Consider the following 23,091-nt stretch of genomic DNA (forward strand, 5'->3'; position numbering starts at 1 on the left):
TAAAACTGGCCTAGATGGTCGCTGGCAATGTGTAAGAGGCTGGCATGGTACCTGTATAAGTTAGTGCCCCCTGTGAGCCCCTGGACTGTGGCAGGGCAAGATGTGGTGCCCAACGGGGGGCCGCAGGCGGCTGAGGAGAGCGTCAATAATGTGCTGAATAAACTGCTCATTGGGGGTGGGGGTTATAGGAATTCCTGGTGCCTTATTGTACATGCTGGGGAACAAGGATCGGTAGGAGCCGCCCATCCTTACATCCCAAATAACAACTCATTTTGGAATCCGCAGTTGTAATACTAACGACCTAATGAATAAAAGGCAGATTATTAATAACTTCTATTGTTTCTTCTTTTCTAGATGTACCAAGAAAGAAGATAGAAGAGAAGCCCACCATTATAGATCGAATAGAATATAACATCAGGTTCATTCTACCAGCTCTGGCCCCCTACATCTTGGTACTCGTATATGGGGTGGGCAAGTGTCTCTACGAAAGACACAAGTAAGTATTGTAAATAATACTTTTATCAGCTACACTGCAGTCTACATAGGAAATAGCGCATCCTCACATTATCACATGACATATTAACCCCTTAGCGCTCCAGTATGTACTGTTATGTCACGGAAGTTCAGGGATTGTATGGAAAGGGGTCCGGGGAAGAAACAGACGGCACCCGTCCACAACAGCTCCAATGAGCAACGCCGCTGAACAGAGCTGTTAATACTTTAATTGCCACGGTTTATGTTTAGGAGTCCCGAATAGTTCCCTGTGATGAGATATGAGAGTGCTGTGTATTTGCCATGGCAGCCGGGAGCCTGTGGTGTGGCTTGATAGATTTCCTGTCAGATTGCAATATAATGTAATACTATGGTATTACATCATACTGCAGGAGCGATCAAACCATCGCAAGTTCTTGTTCCCTATGGGGAGGAAAAAAATGTAAAAATCAGTTTTGAAAAAGTTGTATTATTTTAATAAAAAAATAAAACGTAATAAAAGTAAAAATAAAACATTTTCCCATATTTAGAATAAAAGAATCTAAATTGAAAAAAAAAAAATTTCGCTGTAGATTATAAACCGTAGACACAAAACCCCCAAATATGGCAGAATTTCTTTTTTTTTTTCATGGCACTCCATTTTTTTAAAGTGGAGAAAAAATTCTAAAAATACAAAAAAAAACAGAGCACGTCAAGAAGGGGTTAACGGGTATATTTTATTGTGCTGTACATTTCTTGGGGCTTGTTTTACTGCTCGGACTCACAAGGTGACTTCTAATTTTACTACTTTAAAGGAAAAAGAGGACGGATGAAGCCCCAGATGACATCGAGAGTGGAGGATCATCCAATTCCACAGAGAATAGCGACGAATCCGATGGTAAATGCAACATAAATAATCTAATCTATCTATCTATCTATCTATCTATCTATCTATCTATCTATCTATCTATCTATCTATCTATCTATCTATCTATCTATCCATCCATCCATCCATCCATCCATCCATCCATCCATCCATCCATCCATCCATCTATCTATCTATCTATCTATCTATCTATCTATCTATCTATCTATCTATCTATCTATCTATCTATCTATCCTAATGGATAGAAAATCATGGCATAACCGCAGGATAAATGTCTGATAGATGTGATTCTCACCTCGGGGACCCACATGGATTTCTAAACTTCAGGGTAATACAGCTGATGGCTGATGCATCCAGGCAGAGAATGAATGGAGAGAAGACCACCCATGAGCAAGAGTCTGTCCATTCACTTCTATGGGAGTCACAGAGCTAAAAACAGTCAGTCCCATAGAGGTGAATGGAGAGCGCCGCGCACATCCATGACCTCTCTTCTATTCCCTCTCTGCATGCATGCGGTAGTCATCAATTACTTTACCGGGTGCGAGACCCCAATCTGGAGATAGGCGAGAGTCCCGGAGTTAGGACGCACATCTCTCAGACATGGTAAAAAGTTTGCTTATAGCTTGATGAAAAGATTGATCCCCACCGTGAGATTTTAACGGTACCAAACTTTCTCATTTTCCCCAATATACATTGTTGGGATAAAATGAGCAGCTGCCGTTCTACTAATATATTAGGGAATTGTGCTTTATGTCATTATCTAGTATTTTATGGGGTCTCCAACTCCAGGCCGGCAGCGGAGGGGATCAATGTGCATTATATGAACATCTAATCTTATAGGCCGTGTCTATTTTACAGGACAAAATGGACAACAGGAGAAAACATCCGATACATTTACTGTTGAGAATGAAGTCATAAGACCAGAGGAAGAGTAAGTTCTTGTAGTTCTTGTTGAGGTAGCAGTCACTGCCGGCCCTGAAGTCTAATAAAAAAAATACCAATTTTATTAGCGCCGCTTGTGCCGGTCACACACACTGATGTCAGTGTGCGCACCTGGGATCATACTTCCCTGACCTCTTCTCATTGTTTCCTTAGGAGAAGGGGAGAAGAAAAGAACCTCCATCAGCTCGAGCGACCTACAGCAGCGCCGAGAAGACTAATAGTGTTCATAAGACTACAAAGAGGAGGTAAGTATATGGGTCTCAGGGGGGGAAGGGCTACTACTACTGGGGCTATTGTGGGGTTAATATTATTACTGGGGCCAATATAGTGGACACTATTAGTAATATATTGGACCCAGTAATAATAGTAGTACTACCGAGGCCACTGTGGGGGTCACTATTACTACTGGGACAACTGTAGGGGTCACTGTTACTACCTGGGCCAATAAAGGGGACATTATTACTACTGAGGCCACTGTGAGGGACAATTTTACTACTAAGGCCACTGGGGGGGTCACATATACTATCGGGGCTACTCTGCACATGGCAGAATACCTAAAGCTGACTTAGGGTATGTTTACACTTGGTAGAAATGCTGTGGAATGTCCGTTGCTAAAATTTACGTGGCATATCCACAGCTGATTTCATAGTATGCGGTGTGTCCCCGCATGCCAAGGCTTCCCACTGTCAGCACTTCCTGGCTTTCTGTTCCCAGCGGCCTGTTCAGATGTGGTTCACTGTTCAGGTGGGAAAGCCTACAAAGGAGGTGAGGGGGAGCGCCGCAAAGTATGAAATCAGCTGCAGATATGCGGCCCTGTCCTTTTTATAATGACGGAGGTAAAATCATACGTGGTGATAAGCCCCGCCCCCTGGTGTGTTGGCACTTTGTGATAAATAAGTGGGTTTTGGGTTGCACTTTGGGCACTCGATCTCTAAAAGGTTCGCCATCACTAGTATCGACTGATCTGGAGTCTGCAATGGACGTTTATACTAGTGGTGTAATATTATCTAGAGCCCCCAAATGGATGCATGAACTTCCCCGACTGTCCTGCTCGGTATAATCTGTCTCCATGTACATATACGAGTCCTCCTCCCTGATGGCACCAACTTCACACGATAACAAGATCCTTGGGAATTATTCTTACACTGGATTTTGTAATTTTTCAGGTCTGAAAACCACCAGGACAAGAAGGAAGAGGAGACGGAGATAGTCTCAGGGACCGGCAATAATACCGCAATAAGACCGCGACGAGGTAACATATAGCGCTAATGATATGTCTTACAGCAGCTACACTACTCCAGTCTATGAAAAGCCTTATGTGTATATATTTGTAAAGTTCTCCTAGTCTTCAGGTCCTTCCATATCATTCCTCTTCACTTCTGGGAAAAGTTGTTTTAACCCCTCAAGGACCAGGATGTTTTGTCCCTAAAGGACCAGACATTTTGGGGGGGATTTTGCCCATGTGGTGGTTTTACTGCCCTATTTGTTTTTTTCCATCAGCTGTCAAAATTAATTTTGCTGCATTTTTTTTCTGTGACATATAGGTCAGTTTTTAAAATATCCATCACTGATTTTTTTTGCTGTTTTTGAATTTTGTTAGGGGTAAAAAAAAAACAAAAGAAACCCAATTTTTGTAAAATATATAGTTTATTTTTGAGCCCTTTGTAGCCTGTACAAAGGAGAATGTAGAAAATCACAGCGATATAATAGTTGTGTTCCCGCGATATTGCTGCGTTTTCTTGCGGCAATATCACCATTTTGTCGTGCTACAAAGTCGCACAACTTTGTATCGCTCTTTTGCCGGCATTTTCGGGGCAGCTTGAAACAAAAGTTCTACTCCTAAAATAGGCCCTAGCTGCATTTAAAAACAAACAATACATTACCTAACAGGCGCTCTCCTCCCCATACTCCAGCATACTTGTTTGCAGTCTTCAGGGGGGTCATAAATCCCACCTACAGGAAGCGCTCGCTCTGATTGGTTCTTAAAAGCCACAGCTCAGCCAATCAATGCAGAGCTCGATGAACCAAACCAGAAAACTCTCCCAGTGTGAACATCCACATGAGCTGACCGGCTTTCTAATAACAGGCGATGTCTGATTTGAAACACATGAGATCATGGCATCTAATGCTAGACAGTATAACAATGGGCGACCCATCACAGTGATTATATATAGTGGCATCTTGGGGTTATTGAGTTTGGGGGTTGTCGCACTTCAGTAGCCCATGTCCGGCCAATTCTGGCCTTACTGGTCCTTTAAATCTCTGCAACTCCATCAGCAGACTTTATCACATATAGCATTCCATCTTCAGCCATACTGGCTCTATACTGCTATATATCATGTGCATCAGTGGAAATCAACACTTGTCCACTCATCACTGGACTTCCAGACGCTCAGGACACCTCAGCAGGGCTGTACAGCATTTTCCTTATCCGCATCCTCCCTGTCATACCCACACAAGGGTTTTCTGTAATTTACTAGCAGAATGACTGCTCTACTGCCCTCTGCAGGCCATCTGTGCTACCACACTGCCTATTCCTTAAAAGAAGGTTTAACTAAATTGTCTTTATGTTTTCTTTATGCAGGAAGTGACATTCCCCATAACATCAGGGGAGATGTCAAACAGCAGCAAATACCATCTGTTGCCATCAACCAACATCAAAAACCACCTGCTGCCAAGAACAGCTAATACCACCTGCAGCCACCTACCAACAACAGATACCACCTGCTGCCAAAAACTCCTAATACCAGCTGCAGCCACCAACCAACAATAGATACCACCTGCTGCCAGGAACACCTAATACCACCTGCAGCCACCAACCAACAATAAATATCATCTGCTGCCAAGAACACCCAATACCAGCTGCAGCCACCAACCAACAATAGATACCACCTGCTGCCAAGAACACCTAATACCATCTGCAGCCACCTACCAATAATACCACCTGCTGCCAAGAACACCCAATACCATCTGCAGCCACCAATCAACAATAGATACCACCTGCTGTCATAAACACCTAATACCACCTGCAGCCACCAACCAAAAATAGATACCACCTGCTGCCAAGAATACCTAATACCACCTGCAGCCACCAACCAACAATAGATACTACCTGCTGCTAAGAACACCTAATACCAGCTGCGGCCACAAACCAACAATAGATACTACCTGCTGCTAAGAGCACCTAATACCACCTGCTGCCACCAACCAACAATAGATACCACCTGCTGCCAAGAACACCCAATACCATCTGCAGCCACCAACCAAAAATAGATACCACCTGCTGCCAGGAACACCTAATACATTCTGCAGCCACCAACCAACAATAGATACCACCTGCTGCCAAGATTACCTAATACATTCTGCAGCCACCAACCAACAATAGATACCACCTGCTGCCAAGATTACCTAATACCATCTGGTGCCAGCAAACAACATTGTTGGTTTTTAAGATTTATTTTTAGATTTGTAATTATATTTTATATTTATAATCCAACATCCTAAATTAAAGATATATTCTTTGAGTCCTGGAGCGGCTTCATTTTAATATTATTCCTTTATAGTGCTTATTTGTAGCAAGAGATTAATGTGGATGGACCCCGCACCTCAATAAAATGAAAGAAAAGAAGTAAGGGGGGGGGGGGGGGGGAAGGGCACTCTTCTTGGTTTCGCATTATAAGGGCCCATTCACACGGGAGCATTTACCATCTGGCTGCTCTTCGTGCATTTTACGGGCATCACACAGACCCATTATAGCCAATTTGGCTATAAACATAAACATTTTTTCACAAGGACTGATTTTCTTTTAGTGTAATCACTTAACTTAGCTGATACTAGAAAGGTATTGCAGGCTTATCAATCAGGTATGCCTAATTATCATTTGATGCATTGGAGAAGAAAACAATGAGACATATTTAAGTGATATTTCCAAGCTCTTCTGTGTTTATTGTTCCAATGTGAGAGGTTATATAGTGTGGCAACCCCCACAAGGTTAACAAGTCTACAGCATGTGTTATACTTCTCTCTTAGTAAAACATTACAAAGGTTAATTATGACAAAGCTGCATACTCAGTATATGATACCCTGTTAGTAAAATTTCTCTACAATGTGTGTCTTTTGCACTTGTACATCTTGCCATACACACAGCACAAATATTATGCACACAACACTACTGCATGAAATATAATTCAATAATTTCACAAGCACATGTGAAAACATTGCAGCATGTTCTATTTTGGTCTATATCACAGGCCAGAGTTGGACATGCAATATCCTCTACCTGTGGGGCTCTGACAGTTCACAGATGTGTGTCTGTGTGCTCTCTGGTGCATTTTGTACCAGAGAATCTCAGGCACAGTTCACATACAACCATCTGATTGGGCCCTAAAACCAATGTGCGATCACCTGGTACTTTTGTACATGATGGGCACAACTCCCACCTATTAGTACATATGATACATATTGCCACTACTAAACATCAAACTTGGGTTGATGAAGCAATGTGTAAAGACATTGAAGAGGAATGGAAAGCATTTTGGCTACAAATGTAGAAAACTTCCTGTGATGAGCATGGAGAAGCTGAAAGCAGGTAAATTCGATGGACTACAAATCCAGAAACTCATGAAAGACCAGCGATTCCAAGATTCAGGGATGTAAGTGATGAACAGTGTGAACGATCTCACCAGGAAAAAAAGATTATTAAAGAGCAGTACTTTAATAGAGGCGGGATTTATGAATTGGCCAATCATGGCTCAGCCAATTTATGAATCCGACTTCCACAACGTGATTGGTTCTTCAAACTCTTCTCAACTAATCAATGCAGAGCTGGATGAACCATATTGGTTGATCGAGCGTGGCATTGATTGGTCGAGTCGAGCTGGAGGAACCAAACAGAGACATCGCTTCCTGGAGGTGTGATTTTTGAATCCCGCAACCAGGAAGTGATCTTCTGTGGGTGAACGAGGACTGCAGAATGGCCAACAGAGCTCAAGGGAACAGCGGGAGGACCTGGACCATACCTGCTAGGTAAGTATTCTCCTTTTTTGGGGGGAAATTCAGCTAGGGCTTATTTTAGGGGAGGGTTTAACCTGTTTTTTAACCAATTTTATCACAGACAACAGCAAAGCATCACTGACGCTACAAAATTGCATGAACACAGTTGTGATATCATTGCGATTTTGTAGCACCGATATGCCTGTATAACCGGAGCCTACACAGCACTGTCCTTTAATTCCAACTCCCCTTCCCTCTTTTCAGAAAAAAACTGGGAAACAGAACTTCAGGAGACCTTTATTGAGGACCAATGGCTTCTGTATGTCAGTTGGGTACTAAGACCTCTTGTTGTGCCAATCATTAAGAAGACGTTTATATAGGTGGCATCTACCGCTTGTCTCAAATGTTTCCTGGTACTTCTGGTTTGTGTTGGAGATGTTATGGACAGGTTGGATCTCTGCTACATATCTGGTGGTCATGTGAAATCCTTAAACCTCTATGGGATCAGATTTACTTCCCACTACATTCAATTTTGAATTGTGACTTCCGATGGGGCCCTAATGTGGCCCTATTATCAATGTTTTAGTGTCCAATCAAAATGTAGAATTGTACGACTTTTGGTTTCCCTGTAAGATCCGCACAACCCCCTAGTGAAAAATGTTGGAGACCAAATCCTGGGCATGAAAGATAGAAACCAGTCAAACAAAATCCTGCATAAATAACGACACGTGGCGATTACATGTAATGATATAAGACGGTAAATAATATTCCACACTCATGATTGGTCCGTAGAACCACAACAACACTCAGCCTACAGTTGTCAAAAATGCTGGACTTTTCCTTACAAATGTCATCGAGCTGATGAGATATAAACAGATAGAAATCATAAACCCGTACTAACATCCAATAAATGTGACATTGCTCCATACATCGGCCAAGGAATATCTCCTATTTTCATCTGCACAGAATTTCACCTTAGGCCTCCTTCCCACGAGCGTGACGGGCTCCGCCGCGTAATATTACGCAGTGAAGCCCGTCACGGCGCCCCCCAGAGCCCCTATACTTACCTGCGGGAGATAGCGCGAAAACGCTTCCCCGCCCACCGCCGCCGCGTCGTGTGACACGCCCACCGCGTCACGTGACGCGGCCGGCAGTGTCACGTGACGCGCCGGCCGCGTCAAATGACGCTGCGGCAGTAGGTGGGGAAGCGTTTTTTCATGCTATCTCCCGCTGGTTACAGCGGGAGATAGCGTGAACAGACGGCTTCCATTGACTGCAATGGAAGCCGTCAGCGCGTACAGCCCGTCCTCACCCGCAGCAAATAGAGCATGCTGCGGGTGAGGACGGGAGAAATCACGGTGCGTAATTCCGCGGTGGAATTACGCATCGTGAGCATTGTGCTATTAGGTTCAATAGAACCTAATAGCAGGGGGCCACGCAGCGGATTTTTGCCGCGAATTTACGCGGCGTAAATCCGTTCGTGGGAAGGAGGCCTTAAGGGCTCAGTCAGACGGGCGTTTATTACATGCCTTTATTCACGCATGAAAAAAATCACATGACCGCGTTCATTGACACCCATACGTTCTATCTGTTGTAGGTGGGAATTTTATGCACATGTAAAAATCAGACGTGACCGCTCCTATTGAAAAGCATTGGTTCTATATAGATGGGAATCACAAAAAACATGCACAGCAAAAAACGCCCGTCTGACTGAGCCGTAAAGCAGCAGTTTGTGCTCCAGAGCTGCTCTTTCCATAACAGAAAATGCCTTCTGGGCCAACTAGTGTAGGTCAGCAGGGATCTGCCAACGAAGACGCTGCATTAGCACTCTTCTTCTTGAATGTGTGTGCGCATCTATACATACATGTCTGCATGGACGCATGTGCAACTTCTTTGTATGCAGCAAGGAAAACACTGCCACCTGCTGTCCTTACACTACGCTACTGGGCTGCACTCAAAACCACAAGTGCTCAATGCGTTTTTCAATGCCGTACCGGTCAAACAGCTTGAAAATACATGTAAGAACCATGAGGACCGCCCACCATATAGAATACAGTAAAACTCATGCAGGGGAGTCACATAGTTGACACATTAGGATGTAGAAAACTGTTATTGATGTGTTACTATGAAAAAAAAATGGTACCGTGTTAGCCAGTAGAGACATAAGCCTGAGGAAGAACCCTGAGTAGGTTTGAAAGCTTGCTATATCATCATTTATTTTTGTGAGCCATTAAAAGGTATCATATCTACAAGATTACTTGGTTTCTCTTACTGAAAACAATCACATGATGTGTTACTAGAGATGAGTGAACGTACTCGTCCGAGCTTGATGCTCGGGCGAATATTAGGGTGTTCGGGATGCTCGTTACTCGTAACGAGTACCACGCGATGTTCCGGTTACTTTCAGTTTCCTCTCTGAGACGTTAGCGCGCTTTTCTGGCCAATTGAAAGACAGGGAAGGCATGACAACTTCCCCCTGTGACGTTCCAGCCCTATACCACCCCCCTGCTGTGAGTGGCTGGGGCGATCAGATGTCACCCGAGTATAAAAGTCGGCCCCTCCCGCGGCTCGCCTCAGATGCGTTGTGAGTTAGCTGAGGGAAAGTGCTGTTGTGTTGGAGCTGCTGTAGGGAGAGTGTTAGGAGTGAGTGTAGGCTTCAAGAAACCCAACGGTCCTTTTCAGGGCCACATCTATCCATGTGCAGTACTGTGGAGGGTGCTGTTAGCAGTGTTGCCCTTTTTTTTTTTTCCAAAATCGGCTGTCTGCAGAGCATTGTGCCCTGCATTAATAGTCCAGGGACAGAAGTGGTGGTTAGGCAGGGAGAGTGTTAGGAGTGAGTGTAGGCTTCAAGAACCCCAACGGTCCTTCTTAGGGCCACATTTACCCGTGTGCAGTACTGTGCAGGCTGCTGTTAGCAGTGTTGCATTTTTTTTTTTTTTTTCAAAATCGGCTGTGCAGAGCATTGCGCCTGGCAGTAATACTACAGGGAGAGAATTGTGTAGGCAGGGCCAGAAGACATATATTATTGATTGAATATAGTCAGTGGGCCTTTTCTTTACCAACAAAAGGGAAAAATTCTATGTGCCCTGCCTCTGTCAGTCCTCAGCGTTCTGTGTACGTGTGTGGTGGGTGGACATAGTAAAAAATTCATACGCAGCCAGCTACGTTTAACAGCAGGCTTGCGCCAATTTATTTCCTTCCTGCCTGCCTGGGAAAAATCACCGCTCTGCTGCACTTCATATAACTGCATTTCTGTGGAACATATTTCTTATCTGATTGAATATAGTCAGTGGGCCTTTTCTTTTTTAAAAAAAGGGAACAATTCTATGTGCCCTGCCTCTGTCAGTCCTCAGCGTTCTGTGTACGTGTGTGGTGGGTGGAGATAGTAAAAAATTCATACGCAGCCAGCTACGTTTAACAGCAGGCTTGCGCCAATTTATTTCCTGCCTGTGAAATTCCTTGCTCAGCTGTAGTTAATAACTCTGCAACACTAAAGTTCTGTGACACATTTGCAGGGGCACAACACAGTTATTAAACTTATTATTCATTGAATAGACGCAGTGGGCCTATCCTTTTAAAAAAAAGGGAAAAAAGTATATTTGGCCTGCAGGCTTGCGCCAATTTATTTCCTGCCTGGGAAATCAAATCACTGGTAATACAGCATGCTGAGGGGTAGGGGTAGGCCTAGAGGACGTGGACGCGGCCGAGGACGCGGAGGGCCAAGTGAGGGTGTGGGCATAGGCCGAACTCCTGATCCAGGTGTATCGCAGCCAACTGCTGCGCGATTAGGAGAGAGGCACGTTTCTGGCGTCCCCACATTCATCGCCCAATTAATGGGTCCACGCAGGAGACCGTTATTAGAAAATGAGCAGTGTGAGCAGGTCCTGTCGTGGATGGCAGAAAGTGCTTCGAGCAACCTATCGTCCACCCACAGTTCTGCGCCGTCCACTGCTGCAAATCCGAATCCTCTGTCTGCTGCTCCTCCTTCCTCCCAGCCTCCTCACTCCACTACCATGACACATGCTCAGGAGCGGGAACACTCCCAGGAACTGTTCTCGGGCCCCTGCTCAGATTGGGCAGCAGTGGTTCCTCTCCCACCAGAGGAGTTTATCGTCACTGATGCCCAACCATTGGAAAGTTCCCGGGGTCCGGGGGATGAGGCTGGGGACTTCCGGCAACTGTCTCAAGACCTTTCAGTGGGTGAGGAGGACGATGACGATGAGACACAGTTGTCTATCGGTGAGGTAGTAGTAAGGGCAGTAAGTCCGAGGGAGGAGCGCAGAGAGGATTCGGAGGAAGAGCAGCAGGACGATGAGGTGACTGACCCCACCTGGTGTGCAACGCCTACTCAGGAGGACAGGTCTTCAGAGGGGGAGGCAAGGGCAGCAGCAGGGCAGGTTGCAAGAGACAGTGCGGTGGCCAGGGGTAGAGGCAGGGCCAGACCGAATAATCCACCAACTGTTTCCCAAAGCGCACCCTCGCGCCATGCCACCCTGCAGAGGCCAAGGTGCTCTAAGGTCTGGCAGTTTTTCACAGAGACGCCTGACGACCGACGAACAGTGGTGTGCAACCTTTGTCGCGCCAAGATCAGCCGGGGAGCCACCACCAACAGCCTCACCACCACCAGCATGCGCAGACATATGATGGCCAAGCACCCCACAAGGTGGGACGAAGGCCGTTCACCGCCTCCGGTTTGCACCGCTGCCTCTCCCCCTGTGCCCCAACCTGCCACTGAGATCCAACCCCCCTCTGAGGACACAGGCACTACCGTGTCCTGGCCTGCACCCACACCCTCACCTCCGCTGTCCTCGGCCCAATCCAGCAACCGTCCAGCCGTCGCTAGCGCAAGTGTTAGAGCGCAAGCGCAAGTACGCCGCCACGCACCCGCATGCTCAAGCGTTAACTGTCCAGATAGGCAAATTTATCAGCCTTGAGATGCTGCCGTATAGGGTTGTGGAAACGGAGTCCTTCAAAAGTATGATGGCGGCGGCGGCCCCGCGCTACTCAGTTCCCAGTCGCCACTACTTTTCCCGATCTGCCGTCCCAGCCCTGCACGACCACGTCTCCTGCAACATTGTACGCGCCCTCACCAACGCGGTTACTGCCAAGGTCCATTTAACAACGGACACGTGGACAAGCACAGGCGGGCAGGGCCACTACATCTCCCTGACGGCACATTGGGTGAATTTAGTGGAGGCTGGGACAGAGTCAGAGCCTGGGACCGCTCACGTCCTACCCACCCCCAGAATTGCGAGCCCCAGCTCGGTGGTGGTATCTGCGGCGGTGTATGGTTCCTCCACTAAACCACCCTCCTCCTCCTCCTCCTCCAATGCAACCTCTGTCTCGCAATCAAGATGTGTCAGCAGCAGCGCGTCGCCAGCAGTCGGTGTCACGCGTCGTGGCAGCACAGCGGTGGGCAAGCGTCAGCAGGCTGTGCTGAAACTACTCAGCTTAGGAGATAAGAGGCACACGGCCCACGAACTGCTGCAGGGTCTGACAGAGCAGACGGACCGTTGGCTTGCGCCGCTAAGCCTCCAACCGGGCATGGTCGTGTGTGACAATGGCCGTAACCTGGTGGCGGCTCTGCAGCTCGGCAGCCTCACGCACGTGCCATGCCTGGCCCACGTCTTTAATTTGGTGGTTCAGCGCTTTCTGAAAAGGTACCCACGCTTGTCAGACCTGCTCGTAAAGGTGCGCCGGCTCTGCGCACATTTCCGTAAGTCCCACACGGACGCTGCCACCCTGCGGACACTGCAACATCGGTTTAATCTGCCAGTGCACCGACTGCTGTGCGACGTGCCCACACGGTGAAACTCTACGCTCCACATGTTGGCCAGGCTCTATGAGCAGCGTAGAGCTATAGTGGAATACCAACTCCAACATGGGCGGCGCAGTGGGAGTCAGCCTCCTCAATTATTTTCAGAAGAGTGGGCCTGGTTGGCAGACATCTGCCAGGTCCTTCGAAACTTTGAGCAGTCTACCCAGGTGGTGAGCGGCGATGCTGCAATCATTAGCGTCACCATTCCTCTGCTATGCATCTTGAGAAGTTCCCTGCAAACCATAAAGGCAGCCGCTTTGCGCTCGGAAACAGAGCCGGGGGAAGACAGTATGTCGCTGGATAGTCAGAGCACCCTCCTGTCTATATCTCAGCGCGTTGAGGAGGAGGAGGAGGAGCATGAGGAGGATGAGGAGGAGGGGGAAGAGACAGCTTGGCCCACTGCTGACGGTACCCATGCTGCTTGCCTGTCATCATTTCAGCGTGTATGGCCTGAGGAGCAGGAGGAGGAGGAGGAGGAGGATCCTGAAAGTGATCTTCCTAGTGCGGACAGCCATGTGTTGCGTACAGGTACCCTGGCACACATGGCTGACTTCATGTTAGGATGCCTTTCTCGTGACCCTCGCGTTGCACGCATTCTGGCCACTACGGATTACTGGGTGTACACACTGCTCGACCCACGGTATAAGGAGAACCTTTCCACTCTCATTCCCGAAGAGGAAAGGGGTTCGAGAGTGTTGCTATACCACAGGACCCTGGTGGACAAACTGATGGTAAAATTCCCATCCGACAGCGCTAGTGGCAGAAGGCGCACTTCCGAGGGCCAGGTAGCAGGGGAGGTGCGGAGATCGAGCAGCATGTACAGCACAAGCAATACAACAGTCTTTAAGGCCCTGGACAGCTTTATGGCTCCCCAGCAAGACTGTGTCACCGCTCCCCAGTCAAGGCTGAGTCGGCGGGAGCACTGTAAAAGGATGGTGAGGGAGTACGTAGCCGATCGCACGACCGTCCTCCCTGACGCCTCTGCCCCCTACAACTACTGGGTGTCGAAGCTGGACACGTGGCCTGAACTAGCGCTGTATGCCCTGGAGGTGCTTGCTTGTCCTGCGGCTAGCGTCTTGTCAGAGAGGGTGTTTAGTGCGGCTGGGGGAATCATCACAGATAAGCGTACCCGCCTGTCAACCGACAGTGCCGACAGGCTTACACTCATCAAGATGAACAAAGCCTGGATTTCCCCAGACTTCTCTTCTCCACCAGTGGACAGCAGCGATACCTAAGCAATACATAGGCTGCACCCGCGGATGGAAGCATCGTTCTCTCTCATCATCCAAAACGGGGACATTTCTGCTTCATCAATCTGTGTATAATATTCCTCCTCCTCCTCCTGCTCCTCCTCCTGAAACCTCACATAATGACGCCGAACGGGCAATTTTTCTTAGGGCCACAAGGCTCAGTCATATAATTTTTCTTAAAATTTTTTATACGTTTCAATGCTCTTAAAAGCGTTGAAACTTTAACTTGAATCAATTTTTCGTTAAACTGGGCTGCCTCCAGGCCTAGTTACCACTTCAGCCACATTAACCAAAGCGATTAATGGATTTCACCTGCCCTCTTGGTTGGCCAGGGCCAATTTTTCTGATGTACATTAGTACTGTTGATACAGCAATTTTTGTGGGCCCTCGCCTACAGTGTAATCAAATTAATTTTTAGCCCACCTGCATTACAGCTGACGTTACATCCGCTGTGTTGGGCAATGCAATGGGATATATTTATGTACCGCCGGTGGCTTCCTGGCACCCACCCATGCTGTGGGTCCACAGGGAATTATAAATGCATCTGTTTCCACTTCTAAAGAACCCCAGTCAGACTGGGGCATGCAGTGTGGGCCGAAGCCCACCTGCATTAAGCACAACATTACTACCTCAGCTGTGTTGGGCAATGCAATGGGATATTTTTATGTACCGCCGATGGGTTCCAGGGAGCCACCCATGCTGTCGGTCCACAGGGACTTCACAATAGGGAGTTGTACCTGCCTGTGTCTATGAATTAAAAACCGCGGTCTGACTGGGGCATGCAGACACCTTGACAGAATGAATAGTGTGTGGCACATAGGTTCCCCATTGCTATGCCCACGTGTGCAGCTCCTGATGGTGGTGGCACAGGATTATATTTCTCATTGCTTCTGTACAGCATTGTGGGCTATTGCCCCGCCCCTTTTAAAGAGGGTCGCTGCCTAGCCGTGCCAACCCTCTGCAGTGTGTGCCTGCGGTCCCTCGTCATGGCAGACGCACTTATAAATAGACATGAGGGTGGTGTGGCATGAGGGCAGCTGTAACCCAGGAGAAGTGGCAGCGGAGTGTCATGCAGGCAGTGATTGTGCTTTGTTGGAGGTAGTGTGGTGCTTAGCTAAGGTATGCATTGCTAATGAGGGCTTTTCAGAAGTAAAAATTGTTGGGAGGGGGGGGCACTCTTGCCGCTATTGTGGCTTAATAGTGGGACCTGGTAACTTGTGATGCAGCCCAACATGTAGCCCCTCGCCTGCCCCATCCGTTGCTATGTCGTTTCCATCACTTTCTTGAATTGCCCAGATTTTCACAAATGGAAACCTTAGTGAGCATCGGCGATATACAAAAATGCTCGGGTCGCCCATTGACTTCAATGGGGTTCGTTATTCGAAACGAACCCTCGAGCATCGCGATAATTTCGTCCCGAGTAACGAGCACCCGAGCATTTTGGTGCTCGCTCATCTCTAATAGAAACCAGTCAAACAAAATCCTGCATAAATAACGACACGTGGCGATTACATGTAATGATATAAGACGGTAAATAATATTCCACACTCATGATTGGTCCGTAGAACCACAACAACACTCAGCCTACAGTTGTCAAAAATGCTGGACTTTTCCTTACAAATGTCATCGAGCTGATGAGATACAAACAGATAGAAATCATAAACCCGTACTAACATCCAATAAATGTGACATTGCTCCATACATCGGCCCAGGGATATCTCCTATTTTCATCTGCACAGAATTTCACCTTAAGGGCTCAGTCAGACGGGTGTTTATTACATGCCTTTATTCACGCATGAAAAAAATCACATGACCGCGTTCATTGACACCCATACGTTCTATCTGTTGTAGGTGGGAATTTTATGCACATGTAAAAATCAGATGTGACCGCTCCTATTGAAAAGCATTGGTTCTATATAGATGGGAATCACAAAAAACATGCACAGCAAAAAACGCCCGTCTGACTGAGCCGTAAAGCAGCAGTTTGTGCTCCAGAGCTGCTCTTTCCATAACAGAAAATGCCTTCTGGGCCAACTATTGTAGGTCAGCAGGGATCTGCCAACGAAGACGCTGCATTAGCACTCTTCTTCTTGAATGTGTGTGCGCATCTATACATACATGTCTGCATGTACACATGTGCAACTTCTTTGTATGCAGCAAGGAAAACACTGCCACCTGCTGTCCTTACACTACGCTACTGGGCTGCACTCAAAACCACAAGTGCTCAATGCGTTTTTCAATGCCGTACCGGTCAAACAGCTTGAAAATACATGTAAGAACCATGAGGACCGCCCACCATATAGAATACAGTAAAACTCATGCAGGGGAGTCACATAGTTGACACATTAGGATGTAGAAAACTGTTATTGATGTGTTACTATGAAAAAAAAATGGTACCGTGTTAGCCAGTAGAGACATAAGCCTGAGGAAGAACCCTGAGTAGGTTTAAAAGCTTGCTATATCATCATTTATTTTTGTGAGCCATTAAAAGGTATCATATCTACAAGATTACTTGGTTTCTCTTACTGAAAACAATCACATGATGTGTTACGCAATGACTCAGAGCACCGCCAAGCATTGGCAAAAGTGAATAAAGACTGCCTTCTGAGCAGTAGAGTCCGTTACGTTTTACCAACAAGTGGTTACTGATAGCCAAGGTGCCATCCAGTTTATTGAAAAGATCCTGACCTGGTGTTTGGCTCTGCCTGGCTTGCACCAGTGTTATATGGTATAGATGGCAGAATAAACCAACCCATGATACCGGAGGTACTGGTGCATTATGTCTCCACCAGCAGAATGGGTGGAAACCTGGATTGTGCGGCCTTAGTTAAAATGCACACCCACAGCTTGTGATTGGCTGGGCGAGACTTTCAGGACTAGGTGTATGGAAGCAGCAGGCCGTCGCCCCCGGGTTACTCGCTGGCCGGCTACTGCTGCTTGACCGTGCCAACGCCACCAAGACCGAGAAACTCCTGAAATCGGATCTCTCTACCAGTGTTGGTATTTGTAGGCCGAAAGCTCCTAGAAGCGCCTCCGCCACTCGCCCTGCGCCTGCTTGTGATCGTTGGCCTCAACATTGTTAACGGCGCTCCTGCCAAACAGCAGCTGTCAGTCCTCCCCAGAACCAGCCACCACAGCGCAGGAAGGGGTGCTCATCACATGTAAGGTGCTACGGGGGCGTTACGTGGGTGCTCCCTGTCACTTTGGCTGTCCAACCTATGTCTCCAGCCCTTGTTCCGATGGAGACATAATGCACCAGTATCGATACTGGAACAGTATGAACTGACCAGCAAAAATACCAACTCTAGAACATCTGAACCGTTTAAAAGTAATGAACTTACCAACTGTGACTGAACCTGCAGTGAGCCGAACCGAGAGAGTCCTGAGGCCTATATGAGACGCTCCAGCGAGAGAACAGGAGATGTTGCTACAGTCAAGAATGACCTTCATCAGTGAGTGGCAAAAAATGAGCTGAGGCCCAAGGTTGCCAACACGGGTACAGGTAGATGCCCAGGGCTGGGTTGCAGTGGCAGGTGGTACAGGAGGCTAATGGACAATGAACCTAGGTAGGAAACACCAGAAGTGCCCAACTGAAAGAGGTCCATAATCTGAGCGAATGATGGAATTTCTGAAAAGTGTGGACTGCCATGTAGTTCGAGCCCATAGAAGTTTTGGGGTTCATGAGGGAGCAGAGCTGGACAATAACTTCTTTGCCCATTGGTTATCAGTCATGCTGGAGAACTTAACTTTCAGGAACCATGATCTAGTTGAGAGTGAGGTGGTGTGCTACAGCCAAATGCAGAGCCTACGAAGCTACTGGGCCACAGCAATATACCAGTATGATAAAATTTAAATTTTATTCAGTCGTTTACAGTAAAGGGGGCATTGCTGGAGTATTGGGCTATAAAAACAGTTGAGGTTAGCATGCAAGGCCACTTTGGTAGCAGCGTGTATTCATCTGGTGATGACAACAAGAAAGAGGAAGAATTTTTTTTCACCCTACCCCCTTCCTAGCATAAAGAAAAAAAGATATGTATCAGAACCAAGCTTATAACAAATACAGCCTAGAACCAAGGCCAGTGCATGAATACAGCACCTGAACCAAGCTCTTAACATAAATATAATAGAAAACCTAATTGATTGTGTTGTGGGAGCGCCTGTGGGCTGACAGTGGTGCCCCAGAACATTAGAGGGGTGGAGACAGAGCCATGAGGAGGATGATTCATGTAACTCCACAAGACATTGTCACATGGAAGTAAAACATGAACTGGCCAGGCAGTCCTAAGGGGGGAGATTACCTACAGCCATCTGTTTTCGCCCTCACAAGCTGGTGGCTGTTACCCTGTGCGACTGCCTGGGTCACATGTAGCTAAGGTCGGCCATTGTCGCATATTTAAATGTCAACAATTTTGTAGCTCCTTATGGCTCCAGCACACGGGCAGATTTGACTTGCAGAATTCGGGGCCGGCGGCTGTCCCCAGATTCCACAGCAAACAATGCCCATTGCCTCTTATAGAGAACCGCTGCTTCCTGCACACGAACGTAAATTTCCGCTTGTGGCAGGAAAATCGCAGCAAGTTCTATTCTGTGCGGATTTCCACATGGAAGGCTTCCTTTGAAGTCAATGGAAGCTGTAAATCCTGCAGCTCTTCCGCAGTAAGCACTACAGAAGGGTCGTGGGATCCGCGTCATCGCCTAGTGATGGCGTGGCATAATCAGTACTGTGTATGTGCGCCAGTGAGATGGCCAGCACTCCTGCAGTACAGATAAAGAAGAATCCGGACAGGTAAGCGGGATTACCCACTGGGTACAGGGTCAGATCCTGCTGCGCAATCCCAAATGTCAGATTCAAATCTGTCGTGTGCAGGAGGTCTTATACTGGAACCAAAGACCGAGGCCTGATAACATGAAGATGGGGACAATCAAAAGTGAATTTCATATACTGTATGAAGATGAATGGATTAATTGAAGCAATGGAAGGTATTTATCATCTCATTATAGTAAACTCATTGATTTATCTTTGATTCCTCTAGTCTCACCTGAGCCCTTCAGGTCTGTCTTTACCGCTGACGACCAATCTAATGTCTCACGGTGATTGTAGGGGCACCTTCACAAGGTACATACATGTTGTGTGAAGAGCTGGAAGCATTGGATGACCAACTGTCTGTAAATAGAGACTTGTACCGTTTATAAGCAAGTGAATAAAGGTGATTTTCATCCTGTGCATTGAATGGTTTGCAGTGTAATTTACACTTATTCTTCTGTGAATATCACTGATGGATATGAAGATCGTAAAAACAGAACACAACCCTCAACCCTTCCCGCTGCAGCCCTTTTTTTCTACTTTTTTAAAATTTCATTTTTCTTCCCCACTTTCAAAAAAATCATAACTTTTCCATATTCTGGAGTAGAGAGAGAAAGCATAGGGGCACATGGGGGCACCTTCAGCCCTCATGTGTTGAAGATGGAAGAGGGGGAGAGGTTTCCCGAGCGCAAGAGTGCACATAAATTGTAAGTGAGCCCTCAAGAGAAAGAGTGAGCAACCAGTGAGTAAGATTTTCTGAAGGCCCAGTGCAGAGGTACTCCTTCTTCTTCTTCTTCTTCCGGTGATTGTAGTGGCATGACACCTTCACAAGGCACATACATGTTGTGTGAAGAGCTGGAAGCATTGGATGACCGACTGTCTGTAAATAGAGTCTTGTACCGTTTATAAGCAAGTGAATAAGGGCGCCCACCCACTGGCGTTTGCGATTTTCGTGCGTGAAAAACGCAGCGTTTTCGGCGCGTTTTTCGCGGCTTTTTCGCGCCTTTTCCATTAATTTCCATTGACATTCATGGGTGCATTAGGAGAAAAATAAGGACACATATGCAACTGACAGTTCCTATGTTAAAAATCGCAACGCACCGCAAAAAAAAACGCCAGTGGACAGGAGTACATTCAATTCTAATTGCTCTTGAGAAAAAACGCAAAACGCAAAGAAAAAAAAATCGCCAGTGGGTGGGCGCCCTAAAGGTGATTTTCATCCTGTGCATTGAATGGTTTGCGGTGCTATTTACACTTATTTTGTAGTGGCCTAGTACATCCTCTCCTGGCCCCTCCATAAGTGTCATATATGTTATGTCTTGTGTAGGTTCGCTGTGCAAAGTGTCTCGTCTTTGTTATATGGATTGCACAGCTACAGCAAATGGTGAGTGAAAAGTTTGCAAGAGACTGGGATTTGCCTGCAATGTATCCATTTATGTCCTGTCATGTGGTACAAGTCAGGTTATAGAAGTGCGTGTGAGAGCAGCAAAAGGGGCTTCCATTCCTGCTGGTTGTTGTGGAGAGAGAGTGCTAGCCACATGGGGGTACCTTTGACCCTCATGTGGTGCAGAGAATAGAAGACAGAATTCCTGATGACCCCTGTTCCAGGAATCGTGGAGGAGAGCAGCGACCCTACCCCTATCCTCCTCTAGAGAGTTCCCCTTTCAGGAGCGAATCCTGTCAGATAACTTGACCTGCAGGACCGGTTTCATCCTGTGTTTCCTCCCTGACCTCCAATCTACTGTTTATTGCCTGCTCGTCCGTCTCCTGTATTTTTGCTTTATACCGAGTATATTATCAAGTAAAGTTTTGCCCGGCCCTGACCGTTCCCAGGGTCTGAGGTGCTAAAAGTTACACAGTTGTGGACTCTTTCTTTCTCCAATACCGTTGGGAAGGGAATGGTGGCGTCACCCGTGACAAATCTACATTCCTGTTGCATGTTTATTGGCCATCCCTGTTCCCCGGGTGTCTGGAAGAGGCCCTGCGGTGCTCAGGCTGAAATCGCATACAGCCCTCTGGGAAGGAGTCTGGTAAGAGCCATCATGATGTGTGACCCCTCTGCCCTCCCAGCTCCTCGGTGTGACCCTCCTGCTCCTGTGCGGACCCCCCGGATCGCCGTAATTTCAACTATTCTTGTGTGAATATCACTGATGGCTATGAAAATCTACAGTAAGAGAAGAACAGAACAGAGTATTTTTTTATTTTAACATTGCTGCAGCTGTGGGGTCTTATTTTTTTGTGGAATAACCTGTAATTTTTTTGTCCTATTTTGGGATACATCAATAACTTTTTGATTTTTATTCAATTCAATTTATTTGCTTTTTATTCAAATTTTTTCTTGGAGACTCGTTGACCACAGAAGTGTAATTCTGGCATTGTGCTTTTTTTTCACCCTGCAGGATTGATAATGTGATATTTTAATAAATTGCACAAAGTAATACCAAGTTTTACATTTTAAGTATTTTTTGATGAGATTGGGAAAATAGGTTTCTTTAAAAACTTTAATATTTTTATTGTTGCAATAATTAAAAATTCTTTAATTTATCTCTACTTTATTTAGTCCCCGGAGGGACAAAGAACTGCAAAGGTTTTAGAAAATGCTGCAGTCAGAGTGCCTTCAAAACAGCATCAATTCTTCTAGGTACACTTGTACACAGTTTTTGAAAGAACTCGGTGGGTTGTTCCAATCATCTTGGAGAACTAAGCAGAGATCTTCTGTGGATGAAGGCTTGTGAAAATCCTTCTGTCTCTGGATGTTTGGGTCATTGTCCTGCAGACACCTGGAGTTTTATAAAACATTCTTTTTCCCACTTCTGCCTGAAACCTTTACAGTTCTGTATAAATCCACATTAACACATTTTTGTGGCTATTAGGCCGCTTTCACAGGGCGACAAAATCATGTGATCTTCTTGTCATGTGACAGCGCTACAAACTGCATGTATGTGAAGCCCATGCTATCCAATGGTTCCTTCACATTTGCGATGTTTTGTAGCCCATGTTTCCCGGAGGAGCCTTCCTTTTTGTCGCTTCGCATCGCACGAAAATGCGGATCACATCGGAGGATCATTGGTAAAAACCCTAAATGTTTTTGACATTGTTTGTAAGATATGGATTCCGGCAGTAGTAGGCTTATTCATGGTGGCAGAGGAGCCTTCATCTCCAACAGATATCTATGAGGGCTGTCTCACGTGTATCATCAGGGTCCATCAGAAGGTCCTCTGATCCGTCAGCACTCCAGTAACGGTAACTACCGGCCCCCATGATGGCCATGTTCTAGCAGGAATCCTCTGACACAAGACTGGTCGTAGTAGGAAGATACAGAGATGGATGCTTCATGTTTACTGCTTGCTGTGACATCACACATACGTGTACACAGCTGCATGTAAGGCTTCTATGAGGTCACTATGGTCTTTGGTTCCAATCTGTGATGTCACAGACGCTGCAGGTATATGTAGTGGAAACCCAATATATCTATATTCCGGACTGTGGACCTTTGGTAGTGGACAGTGAACCTGTATTTGTACGTTTAACATTCTGTATAACAGATGACATGTTGCCTCCTGTTCTGATACAAATATAGATATATGTTCTTACATTTATGCAATATCTCTACTTCCTTTGATGAAACATCTTTTTCCTAAACTCTGCTGACAAAGATGAAATTTAATATAAACACGCTATATTTTTCCATCTGTTTTATAACTTTAGAAGAAGTAAAGATCAGACAGATAACCGCAGGTTAAGCAAGTACCGCTTATAGAATACCGCAATAATAACCCAAGCAGTTTTACTGGAAACTTATGCAAATAACACGGGGGGTTTGTGCAATTAATAGTTCAAGCTGTAATATCCAATCATATCGAAGGAACCACACGTGGGTCCAAGACAACCCACTCATCTCGTTCACCACCTGATGGCCAATCACAGA

The 23,091-nt window shown here is 46.4% G+C and overlaps 1 long non-coding RNA gene across 1 annotated transcript in view; it reads right to left on the bottom strand.

The window, feature by feature from the left end:
• Nucleotides 1-19,438, bottom strand: part of LOC136600972 (uncharacterized) — a 260,202-nt gene extending 240,764 nt beyond the window's left edge. Inside the window, exon 1 of the long non-coding RNA XR_010789278.1 lies at nt 19,399-19,438. This is a non-coding gene — a long non-coding RNA (uncharacterized lncRNA). The remainder of the gene's footprint in view (nt 1-19,398) is intronic.
• Between the last annotated feature and the right edge of the window lie 3,653 nt (nt 19,439-23,091).

The sequence above is a fragment of the Eleutherodactylus coqui genome, unplaced genomic scaffold (genome assembly GCF_035609145.1).
Source record: "Eleutherodactylus coqui strain aEleCoq1 unplaced genomic scaffold, aEleCoq1.hap1 HAP1_SCAFFOLD_36, whole genome shotgun sequence".
NCBI lineage: Eukaryota > Metazoa > Chordata > Amphibia > Anura > Eleutherodactylidae > Eleutherodactylus > Eleutherodactylus coqui.